This window comes from Rutidosis leptorrhynchoides, chromosome 5 (genome assembly GCF_046630445.1).
Source record: "Rutidosis leptorrhynchoides isolate AG116_Rl617_1_P2 chromosome 5, CSIRO_AGI_Rlap_v1, whole genome shotgun sequence".
In the NCBI taxonomy this organism is placed as follows: Eukaryota; Viridiplantae; Streptophyta; class Magnoliopsida; order Asterales; family Asteraceae; genus Rutidosis; species Rutidosis leptorrhynchoides.
The window spans coordinates 217907098-217917480 of record NC_092337.1 but is presented as its reverse complement, the minus strand read 5'-3'; positions in this window follow the sequence as shown (position 1 = coordinate 217917480).

Below are 10383 nucleotides of genomic sequence, written 5' to 3'. Positions count from 1 at the left end.
CGTCAAACATCATGATTACGGAAGTTTAAATAAGCATAATTCCTTTATTTTCATATTTAATTGCACTTCTAATTATCGCACTTTTATTTATTATTATTTTATTTAATTACACTTTTATTTATTGTCTTTGTATTTATTTGCACTTTTAATTTTCGTACTCTTTAATTATCGTAATTTTATTTTATCGCACTTTTATTTATCGCAATTTCATTATCGTTATTTACTTTACGCTTTAAATTAAGTCTTTTATTTATTTAATATTTTACATTAGGTTTTAACTTCGACTAAAGTTTTAAAATCGACAAACCGGTCAATAAACGGTAAAAACCCCCCTTTTATAATAATAATATTACTTATATATATTTGTATTTTTATAAATTAAAACTAATATAGCGTTAAGCTTTGTTTAAAGATTTTTTCCTGTGGAACGAACCGGACTTACTAAAAATTACACTACTGTACGATTAGGTACACTGCCTATAAGTGTTGTAGCAAGGTTTAAGTATATCCATTCTATAAATAAATAAATATCTTGTGTAAAATTGTATCGTATTTAATAGTATTCCCTTGTAAAATTTAATAGTATTTTATACCCCTTAGCTTTAACTATCAAGTATTTTTGGCGCCGCTGCCGGGGACCAATCTAGCTTAAAAGCCGGAAGCGCAACGCTAATATAAAAAAAAAACCGAAAAAAATATATATATATAAATCTATTTTTAAGATTTTTATAAAATTATAAAGTATCTTATATTTTTTTAAAAATATAAGTTTTATTTAGTTTTTATAAATATTTTATATAAATATTTAAACAGAAAATATAATAAAAATAATAAAACCGAAACCCGTCGAATTTGACCTGCACCTCTTTTAGACCTGCAACCTCCGCGACTTGCGTAGGTTTTGAACTGGGATCACCGCGACTCGCGGAGTTCTCTCTGACAGGCGAGACCAGAACCCTAATCTCGCATTTAATACGGAGTAATTAATTATTATTATTATTATAAAAACCCTAATTAGGGTATTATTATTATAATATTTAATTTTAATTTTATTATTTTGTTTTATTTAGTTTTAATTAGTTTAATCAAATTTTAAAATTAATAGTTTTATAAAATAAATAATATTTTTATAAAAATTGTAATTTTTACAACTTTTAGTGTATTTTTATATTTTGTCCCTTTTTATTCGTTTTAGCGTAACTTTTGTATTTTTCGCTCGTACTTAGTTTTAAACTTAGTTTTTGCCATAGTTATTTTTACTTCTAGATTTTTAGGCTTTGCCGTAAAATCCCTTAAGTGCTTTTTCTTTAAACTAAGATTTAGGTGCTTTAGAATTTTGCGACGCCATTTTTATATTTTAGTGCCTTTTTAAGTTATTGCCATTTGGGATATAGTTTTTCTTGTAAGCTTTAATATTTTTAGACGCAACTTTTAATTCTTAGTTTTTAGTTCCTTTTTAAGTTTCAACGCGCTACTTTCTTATTTTTATTTTTCGACGCCTTTTACCTATGTATCAATTATCACTCCAATTAGTAATCTCAATTTGCAATTTTAATTTTAAGTTAGTGATAGTAATAAGGTTGGGTTAGTCGAGTGTTTTAAAGTTTTATAATTATCTCTTTTTCTTTCTTATTTTTCAACGCCTTTTATTTTTCAACCCTTTTCTTTTGCGACCTTTTTCGACACGCACTTTCTTTTTCTTTCTTATTTCTCGCCATTCAAGTTTTAGGACATAGATTTTTATTCTACTTCTTCTCTAAATTTCTTAAAATTACGAAAATTTATTTTAAGTGGTTAAATTGATAGACATCAAAATTTTCTGGTTCGTAGTAATAGTTGGATTTGTACGTGGACCGGGTTATTTGAGCCAAACAGTACTCAATTATATTGAGACCAAACGAATCCTGCCCCTCTGCTGCATCTTTTGACTATTCGAAACGTGGGCAAAATCAGAAAAGTCTATTAATTGGATAACTTATATAAATTTTCTTTCCTTTTAAAAACTAATAGGATATTCAGTGAATGCACCGAGCAAGACGTTCACCACCTTTTGTACGTTCACCACCTGTAACCAGATCAAGACATCTAGCAAATATTGTCGCCGTTGATTTTTCTTTAGAATCGTCATCCAGTCGACAAAGTACTCCAATTCAAATTTCCGATAATCCATTTTTTAAACCCGACCTCACAATTGAGAATCCGGAGAATATTCAGGGACGATTCATAGATCCTGAACCATTAATTTTTCCTCCGGAACCACCAATCATTCAAACAGAGATTGTTGAGGAACGAACCGTTAAATCAGAATCCTCTAGTGATTCAGATTCAACAAATTCAATTATGGAGAATCTGGAACCTTTAAGTATGGAAGACCGAATGCGAGCTAAACGTACTGGCCAAGGTCACGCAATTACTCATCCTGACATTAATGCGCCAGATTATGAAATCAAAGGACAAATTCTACACATGGTAACTAATCAATGCCAATTTAGTGGTGCGCCGAAGGAAGATCCAAATGAACATCTTCGTACCTTTAATAGGATCTGCACACTATTTAAAATAAGAGAAGTCGAAGATGAACAGATATATCTCATGTTATTTCCCTGGACTTTAAAGGGAGAAGCCAAAGATTGGTTGGAATCGTTACCTGAAGGGGCGATTGATACATGGGACGTTTTAGTTGAAAATTTTCTTAACCAATTCTTTCCGGCATCTAAAGCCGTAAGAATTCAAGGAGAAATTGTTACGTTCACACAGAAACCGAATGAAACTCTATATGAGGCGTGGACAAGATTTGGAAAGTTATTAAGAGGATGTCCGCAACATGGTTTAGACACCTGTCAAATAGTACAAATATTCTACCAAGGATGCGACATCACTACAAGAAAAGACATCGATATAGCAGCTGGTGGTTCCATTATGAAGAAAACCGAAACTGATGCTTACAAAATTATTGATAACAATGCTTCCCACTCACTTGAGTGACACCAAGAAAAAGATATCGTTAGATCATCTAAAGCAACTAGAGCCGATTCTAGCCATGATTTAGATTCCATTTCAGCAAAGATAGATGCTGTCGAGAGAAGAATGGAAAAGATGACTAAAGATATACACTCAATACGAATTAGTTGTGAGCAGTGTGGAGGACCACATTTAACAAAAGATTTCTCAGTATTGAGCTAACAATGGAACAAAGAGAGAATGTTTCATATCTAAACCAAAGGCCTGGAAATAATTATCAGAATAATTATCAACTGCCAAGACCAATTTACAATCAAAACTAGAATTATAACCGAAATATTCTATACAACAACCAACAAGGTCCTAGCAATCAACAAGTATCCAATAATACTTACAATCAGCAAAGACCAAATTTTCAAAACAAACCACCACAACCCGATGATAAAAAGCCAAATTTAGAAGATATGATGACGAAGCTAGTTGAAACTCAAACGTAGTTTTTCACATCTCAAAAACAAACTAATGAACAAAATGCTCAGGCATTTAGAAATCAACAAGCTTCTATTCAAAATTTGGAACAAGAATTAAGTAACCTAGCAAGGTTAATAGGTGAAAGAAAACCGGGAAGTTTACCTAGTGATACAAATGCTAACCCCCGGAATGAAACAGCTAAAGCCATTACCACATGAAGTGGTACAACACTTAAAACACCTGAAATACCTGTAATTTCTGATGAAGCTATTCATACTCCACAAGAACCACAACCTGAGCAAGATAAGGAAAAAGAACCGGTAGTTGAAAAGGTTAATGAAGATAACACAGTTAAGACTAAACCTTATGTTAAACCATACCAACCACCACTTCCTTACCCGAGTAAAATGAAAAAAGAGAAACTTGAAGCCGAGCAATTCAAATACTTGGATATGTTTAAACAGATAAATGTAAATCTTCCTTTCATTGATGTAATTTCAGGAATGCCTAGATATGCTAAATTTCTGAAAGATCTAATCTCGAATAGAAAGAAAATGGAAGAACTCTCGGCCGTTACTATGAATGCTAATTGTTCAGCAGTGCTGTTGAATAAGATACCAGAAAAATTATCAGATCCAGGAAGTTTCACAATTCCATGTTTTCTGGGTAGTCTTAGTTCAATAGAAGCATTGGCAGAATTAGGTGCTAGTATAAATTTAATGCCGTATTCACTATACGCTAAACTAGACCTTGGAGAATTGAAACCAACAAAAATAAGTATACAACTAGCCGATCGATCAATAAAATATCCTAGAGGGATAATGGAGAACATGCTAGTTAAAGTTCGTACTTTAGTATTTCCAGTAGATTTTGTTGTTCTGGACATCGAAGAAGATTCTCAAGTTCCTCTCATATTAGGAAGACCATTCTTAAACACGGCTAAAGCAATGATAGACGTGTTTGGTAAGAAACTGACCCTAAGTATAGAGGATGAGAGTGTTACCTTTTCAGTTGATAGAGCAATGCAACAACCGCAATCTGCAGATGATACATGTTATTATATTCAAACTATAGATTCACATGCAGAATTGTTAGAAGAATTTCCAGAATTACAAGGAACAGTAGAATGTTCTTTAGGAGAAGGAACTGAACCAATTGATGAAACCGAAATGTTAGCTACACTAATAGCTAATGGATATGAACCAACAACAGAAGAAATTCAAATGCTAAAAGAAGAAGACAGATATCAATATAGATCATTGATAGAAGAACCTCCGAAATTAGAGTTAAATCCACTTCCAAACCATTTGGAATACGCTTATTTACATGGTGAATCTGAATTACCTGTAATAATATCGTCTTCTCTTACTGAAAATGAGAAATCACAACTCATTTCTGTGTTGAAAGCTCATAAACCAGCCATTGCATGCAAAATTCATGATATTAAAGGAATAAGTCCTTCGTATTGCACACATAAAATCCTTATGGAAGAAGGTCATAAAACGTATGTGCAACGCCAACGAAGACTAAATCCTAATATGCAAGATGTAGTTAAAAAAGAAATTATTAAACTGCTAGATGCAGGTTTAATTTATCCAATTTCTGATAGTCCATGGGTAAGCCCAGTTCAATGCGTGCCTAAAGAAAGGTGGCATGACTGTCATCACAAATGAAAAAAATGAGCTTATTCCTACTAGGACTGTAACAGGATGGCGTGTATGTATTGATTATAGAAAATTAAATGACGCCACCATAAAAGATCACTTTCCCTTACCTTTTATTGATCAAATGTTGGAAAGATTAGCCGGAAATAGTTACTATTGTTTTCTTGATGGTTTTTCCGGATATTTTCAAATTCCAATAGCACCCGAGGATCAAGAGAAAACCACGTTCACGTGCCCTTATGGTACTTTTGCTTACAAACGCATGCCATTTGGATTTTGCAACGCCCCTGCAACCTTTCAAAGGTGCATGATGGTGATTTTTCACGACATGATAGAAGAATGCATGGAAGTTTTCATGGATGACTTTTCAGTCTTCGGTGATACATTTGAATCATGTTTAGTTAATCTTGAATAAATGCTTATTAGATTCGAACAATCAAATCTAGTACTTAATTGGGAGAAATGCCATTTCATGGTTAAAGAAGGCATCGTTCTTGGACATAAAATATCAAAGGAAGGAATTGAAGTGGATAGAGCTAAAGTAGATGTAATTGCTAAACTTCCACATCCCACCAATGTTAGAGGAGTTAGGAGTTTTCTAGGGCATGCCGGTTTTTATCGACGTTTCATTAAAGATTTTTCTAAAATTGCCACTCCTATGAATAAACTCCTAGAAAAGGATGCTCCATTCATCTTTTCAGATGAATGCATCAAATCTTTTAATATTCTTAAAGAAAAACTCACTAATGCGCCGATCATGATAACACCAAATTGGAATCTACCGTTTGAACTAATGTGCGATGCAAGTGATTTTGTAATGGGAGCCGTTTTAGGACAAAGGATTGAAAAACGATTTCAACCTATATATTATGCTAGTAAGACGTTACAAGGAGCACAAACAAATTACACAACTACTAAAAAAGAACTCCTTGCTATTGTCTTTGCTTTTGACAAATTTCGTTCATATCTCGTTCTAGCTAAAACGGTGGTCTATACTGACCATTCTGCTCTTAGATACCTATTTTCAAAACAAGATGCCGAACCACGATTAATCCGTTGGATCTTACTATTACAAGAGTTCGATATTGAAATACGAGATAAAAGAGGAGCAGAAAATCTCGCCGCTGATCATCTTTCTCGTCTTGAAAATCCCGAATTAGAAGTTCTAAATGAATCGTCCATACAAGACAACTTTCCTGATGAATATCTATTGAAGATAGATTATAATGAAATATCATGGTTTGCAGACTATGCAAACTACTTAGTATGTGGATTCCTTGAAAAAGGATTGTCGTACCAAAAACGAAAGAAATTCTTTAGTGATATAAAACACTATTTCTGAGAAGATCCACATCTGTTTAAAAGTTGTCCAGATGGAATAATACGCCGATGTGTATTCGGAGATGAAGCTAGTAAAATCTTAAACCATTGTCACACAGGACCAACAGGAGGGCATTATGGGTCGCGGAGTTTGAATTTACAGCTCAGTCCTTGGAGTCTTTCTCTGCCGACGGTTTTTTATTTATAAATATAATATATATATAATTAATATAATTAATTATATATTATATTATATTATATTTATATACATAGTTAACTTGTAATTTTTAGTCCGTTGCGTCGAGCGTTAAGAGTTGACTCTGGTCCCGGTTCCGGATTTTCGAACGTCCTTGCGTACAATTTAATATCTTGTACTTTGCGTTTTGAATCTTGTACTCTTGTAATTTCGAGACGTTTCTTATCAATAATTGGAACCTTTTTGATTGTCTTTTGTACTTTTGAGCTTTTTGGTCGTTTACGTCTTCAATTCGTCGAATCTGTCTTTTGTCTTCACCTTTTATTATTTAAACGAATATCACTTGTAAATAGAACAATTGCAACTAAAAGCTTGTCTTTCTTGAGGAATAATGCTATGAAATATATGTTCGTTTTTAGCATTATCAAATATTCCCACACTTGAGCGTTGCTTGTCCTCAAGCAATATCGTTTTGAAATACTAGAATCACTTCTTTATTCTTCACACTTTGTACATCAGTGATTTTCTATACGGCGGTATAAACAATGGTAGTAACGATATGGTTTACAGTCCCACATGACTATAAAAATTTAGATCCATTAATGAAATTGGATCTTTATGAAAACATTTGATCTTTTGAAAATTAAATCTAGTTTTTACCCTAGATAAGTTTTCCGGGATAACCCTTTACCGGTGTTTGCAAAATATTTTTGTGGGTTTGGTGGGTTTTAGAATTGAAAATTTTAGCTCAAAACTTGCTGTTTTGTGTCACCCACTTGCTAACCTTGTATTTGGAAAGCAACACGTCCAGTTTACTTGTCCCGTATATTACCTTTCGATAAACTACCGTCCGGTTGTAAAGGAAAGCGTTGAATAAGCAACTGTTAAGGCAATGTCCCCTGACATGCTTTTAATTATGGTCTATAACGTATCGGATGCAATTACTATCCTTGGTAGGAGCAATAGTAAAGCTCACCCTTATAATTTTTCGGTCTGGCACAAGGTCCTGTCTTTGACCACTATGCAACCACCGTTCTTACGGTTGACACCCGATTTAGTTCAGGTGACCTAATGAATTCCAGGTGAATTCCTAGGATTTTACGTTCAATGGTAATGAACGCATTGAAAATAGGGTTTTCAGAAAACAAATCGTTTTATAATTTTGATCAAAATATTTTCTCGTTCAAGCTCGAGTTTAGATATCATTGAATTCCATGAGTTTGAATTCTCAATCTTTAAGGTCAATCTCTAGGATTGAGTAATATCAGTCTTAAAAGCTGATTTTTAATCTTTAAGGAGATTATCCTTTTTGGGGATCTGATTCATTAGTCTTATCCAGCTAATTTGCATGGTGCCCCCCCATTGTACGAGATAAATCATTCTCATGGTTAGGATAAATCTGACCACTTGGCGACCCTGTTTAATGCTGAGGTCCGTGGATTTCCTGCTGATTTTAGTGATGACTTTTCTAGATTTTTCGTCAACCTACAGCTGGTCTGGACGATAACTTCATGACCTAAATCAAGAAGCGCGTGTCTTTTTCGGAAGACTTTACTTCCTTTTAATGATGGAATTGATTCATCATGTAGATCCATCTCTTCTTTTCTTTCATCGGGTAAAAACAGTTTAGTTTAGTCCAAAGCAAAAGTATTTTCAGTTATTTGTTACAGATATATGTGACATATGTTTAAGATAACTTGGTAAATTTTCCCACACTTGGCTTTTATTTTCCTTTTTATCGTCCTCTATTCCATTTTAAATGAATTTTAACATTTTAGTTTGTTTCTTAATTTATGTCCTTTCCGAGGTAACAATAATTTCGGTGTTAAAACCTAGTTTTATCGTTCATAAATATGTATAAACATGATTTTGAATTCATTTAATTGAAAATTTTGAAAAATTTTACTAGAATTGGGTAGTCAGTATATAAGACTAGGGCTGTTCTTTTTTATCAGAGAGCACTAGATTCTAATACAACTACTGCTTTACTAGTATTTTTAATGGTAACCAAGTGTATAAAGTAAAAAATTTTAAAATCCGAAAGAATTTAATCCCTTCCCACACTTAAGATCTTGCAATGCCCTCATTTGCAAGAAATCAGTAACAATTTAAATTATTGAGGGTGATTTGTGTGAAAATGATTAAATTTTACCAAAGTTTCCAAATATATTGGCGTTTGTTTGCTGAATGATAAATGGTGCACATCATTTGTTCATTCCATCTTGTTGTTATTTCACATATATTTTGCATCTTGTCGTCAAAATTAGATGCTTTTGCTGAACTTAATGCCAGTCTTTGAAAATGCGTTGTTTTACCCTGTTGTGTACATAAGATAAACTGCAAACATATATACATATTTTTGAAGTTTGGTATATTACCCCACATTCAAAAATTATTAAAATCTAAGAATAAAAGTTAGATAATTATAAAAATGATTACAATATTAACAAAAGTATTAAACGTATCAATAATTACAAATTACAAAATAAAAAAAAAATAATAATAAGTAAACTAAGGATGATATTGGTACCAATAGGGGTTCCAGGCATAACCATAGGTGCTATAGAATGCTTCGGCAGGGTCATACGTAGGATATGGTGGCTGCATCTCTATAGACCAAGGAGGGAAGATGGGTTTCGGTGTAGGAATATAGTTTCTACCTATATGTTGGCAATGAGCTATGATTTGGTTCTGATGAACTTGCCAATCTTCAAATGCTCTCTGTCTAGCATTTTCGTATTCCTGAGAAGCTATAAACCTATGCATTTCTTGCATCTCATTCCCCCCTCCTACATTACCTTGCTGCTGGTTTCTCTCCACCTGTGGATGTCTACCATGGTATCGTACTGCGGCGTTATTTCGCCTTTTCAAAACTTTCGCACCATGGTATACATTTAAACCTATAGTATCGCGGGGTTCCGGCTCTTCTAGTAATAATCCCCCCCGACTTATATCCACACCGAGATATTCACCAATCAAAGTAATAAAAATACCACCTCCTATTATGCTATGTGGTCGCATCCCCCGAACCATAGCTGATAAATAATAACCCACACAATATGGTATACTTACAGCGCTTTGTGGGTCTCGAATACACATATGGTAAAACAAATCTTGTTCATTTACCTTTTCCTTGTTTTTACCCCTTTGTGTAATCGAATTAGCTAAAAACCTATGTATCACTCTTAATTCGGCTCTATCTATATCCAAATAAGAGTAATTTCCCCCTTTGAAATGGTGATGGCTTGTCATTTGACTCCACACACCGTGTGTATCAAAATTTTCATCTATCTTTCTACTGTTTAGTATCAATCCTCTACAATCGGCAGACGCTAACTCCTCAGGCGTATATATACGTAAAGCCTGAGCCATGTCCAGTAAAGACATGTGGCGCATCGAACCGCCTAACAAAAATCTAATAAAAGAACGATCGGTTAAACTAGCTACCCGATCATTCAACTCTATACTACATAACAATTCTTCACACCATACTTTATATACAGGTCTACGTATGGTGAATAAACATACCCAGTCATTAAAAGAAGAATTACCATACCTCTGTACAAGTAATTCCCTAATTGGCCCGGCCAATTCTACAGCTTCTAAGGGTCCCCATTCTATGACCCTTGGTACCTCAACAACCTTAGAATGAAGAGTATGCAAACCCCTTTGATATTTTCGATAATCTATCCAAAGTCTGTCAAATCTCAGGTTCGGGTGCAACTCTTCCAAGTGCATATCGGAAAAGGTCATGACTGGATGAGGTATATC